Raw genomic sequence first — 3021 nt, 5'->3', positions numbered from 1 at the left:
CCCTTAGTGAAGTATTCCCCAGTCATCGGTAAATGTCTGGTCGTTTTTGGATGTCGGTAAACATCATCTTTCGATGTCGGTAAACATCGAGTCTCATCCCAGTCACCAGTAAATGTCTGGTCATGCTTTGTTTCCTTGTTGATAAAATCAAGATCCCCAGAAGTCGTCGGTAAACGTCTTGTCTGATTACACCACAAAGATTTTGTTCCTCCCCAAGTGGAGACGCCATCGGTAAATGGCCCTGTATGCTTCGATATCGGTAAATATTAAATGCCCAGTTTTATCAACCATCGGTAAATGGCCCCGTTTGCTTCGATATCGGTAAATATCAGATCCCCAGTTGCAGTAGCCATCGGTAAATGGTCAAGTTGAAGTTGATATCGGTAAATGTCAAGTTTCTTTGAAGCCACCATCGGTAAATGGTCTTAATTCCTTTTACATCAGAAGTTGTTTCCCAGCAGCCATCGGTAAATGGTCTCGCTGAAGTTGATATCGGTAAATATCAAGTTACCATCTTCTAACCATCGGTAAATGGTTTCGCCTTTCTGTAGTTGTCAATTGCAGGCGTCATCGGTAAATGACGTGGTTCTTCTTGTATCATATCCAGTCGGTGCAAATTTCTACGGTCCTTTGGTATTCAATCCCTGTTTACCTTGAAAGTCTGACAGCCGTCGCTATCATCCGTTCGGGTTCCCAACTGATTGAATAGGGGCAGCTGTAGCACCTCAAATTTGCACCTATCATTGTACATACATTTTTCATATTAGGTTATAGCATAACATGGTCCACTGCATAGCATTGCATTGTCCCATTTGCCTCAGGTGCAAGCCAGTCAAGAGAATTAGGTCAAACTGATCAGGAGATCAGTCAATCAAGCAAGCAAGTGTGTTTTCTATTAAGCCAAGGCCTTAGGGTTGGTCCAACATGTTCACATGACTTGGGGATCCATTTGAAGTGTTTTGGTCAAGGATTGGATGTTCAGAAGTCGTCAGTCAATGCACAGTCAGTCAGAAACCCTAAAAAGTCAAACTTGGTCAACTGTGTCTGATTTTATGGTTTTGATGTTTGGATTTGGTTTGAGAGGTCTCATTCATGTCCATATAGTCCTCATGTATCATGTCAAAAACCATCATGGAAGAATTTGAAGCCAGATCAGAAATTTCCAAAAAGGAAACTGGACCTGTAATTGAAACCTGCCCAAAATGGAAAGTCTTGATCCTCAAACTTACATCATGATACAAGCTTCAAATGAATTTTTGCCCAACATGAAAGTTGAAGATCTTGTTCTCCCATTTCCAAAAAGTCCAAGAACACTCAATTCCCATGTATGGTTGGCAAGTTATGATCAAATCATTTTCAGAAATTCTTGAACTTCAAAAGGCCATATCTCTCAAACCATTTGGCCAATTTGGGTGGGGTTTTTTCCTACAAGTCACATTTGATCCCCTCTTTCCAAATATGTCATCTTCATTCACCAAAACATCACCATGCAAAATGGCCTTTTGAACTGGCCTTAATTAATTTCAAGTGAGTTGAATTTTGACTTTTCAAAATAATCATTTTTAAACCATTTGGCCAATTGAAATAGTTCAGAAATGTGGTTTGTGTCATGTTTGAGAGCCCAAATTCGTGCAGTACATACACCCATGCCAACTTGCTTGAAAATTGGAAAGAAAGTACATTTTTCAACAACTACATCCCACCTTTTCATGGATTGTGATTTGTACTCTTAAACAGAGTATTTAAACATCATTTTCTGTCACTTGGAAACCCTGGCAGCCATCAATTACCAACAGAAAACTCATTCTCTCAAAAAATCTCATTTTCTCATTTTGCATTTTTCTGGCCAAAACTTCCAAAGAACCACGAGCTACCTTGTTTGTTTTACCATCTACCATCAATCTTGAGACCATGGCAAGCTTCGTTTTTCTGCTGTAACAGCATCTTCATGTACTGTTTTACCAAGCACACATCAATGGTGGAATCTGATTTGAGCATTTCCAAGGGTTGTTGAGCCACAAACCACTCTCCATTCATCATTTCAAACCACAAGCTTCATCTGTTTGAGCTTACAACACACAAACAACACTGTTTCGTTGATTTCTTCAAAATCAAGTAAGAACTCAAGTCGCTCTTTTCTCTAAATCATGTAATGCTTTGTGTAGAGCTTTTTATGCCGGTCATTTTGGAACTTGAACCACTGAAAATGGTTGGCTATTTTGAAAGTTATGCTGTGTTTAAGTTTGATGATGAAACATGTTTGTGCTTGTTACTCTTTTGTTAGCTCGATCCAGGACATATGATTGTTATATTTTGACTGTGCTCGGTTTGATTGTTCGATTGGTATGCGTATCCATGATTTCTGGAGATTTTGTTCTTCATGATTTGAATGAGGATGAAGCTACAGTGCTAAAACCCTAGAAACCCAGAATTTTTTCTTTTGAATCGTGTTTTTCTGCATTTGGACGTTTATGCATGCTGTTGTTACTGTGCCATGGCCCATGACGAATCATTGCTTGCCACGTCCAGGGGGTGCTACGCACCGTTTCATTTAAGTGACCCCGGAATTACCATTCTGCCATTCTTGTTTTAATATTTCAATTGAATCATTTCTTTTTTGCATTTTTTATTTCATTTGATATTCAACTCATAAAAATCATAATTCACTCATTTCAATTCCAAAATTCATGGAAATTTTTGCATCATGTCCTGTTTGATGTCTACTATTTTATCATGATTTTTATTGATTTTCTAGATGGCTGGATTTTTAATGGCATTAGGTTTCTTGACATGTATGCATATTTTATACCTTTTGCCAAAACATTTGTGAAATGATGATGCTTTATCCAATGGCTCCCAAATTTTTTGTGCTTAAACTAGACACACTCATGGTGATTTTGGTGTAGAGTTTGTGAATTTATCATTGCTGGTTTGTGAGTTATGATTTTTTGAATTAGGGTGTGACAATTTGTGTCACACCATTGATGTCCAACTTCATGATTTTCATTACCATGCTTCTTG

This window comes from Lathyrus oleraceus, chromosome 3 (assembly GCF_024323335.1).
Source record: "Lathyrus oleraceus cultivar Zhongwan6 chromosome 3, CAAS_Psat_ZW6_1.0, whole genome shotgun sequence".
Taxonomy (NCBI): domain Eukaryota; kingdom Viridiplantae; phylum Streptophyta; class Magnoliopsida; order Fabales; family Fabaceae; genus Lathyrus; species Lathyrus oleraceus.
Note: the sequence above shows the minus strand (reverse complement) of the source record.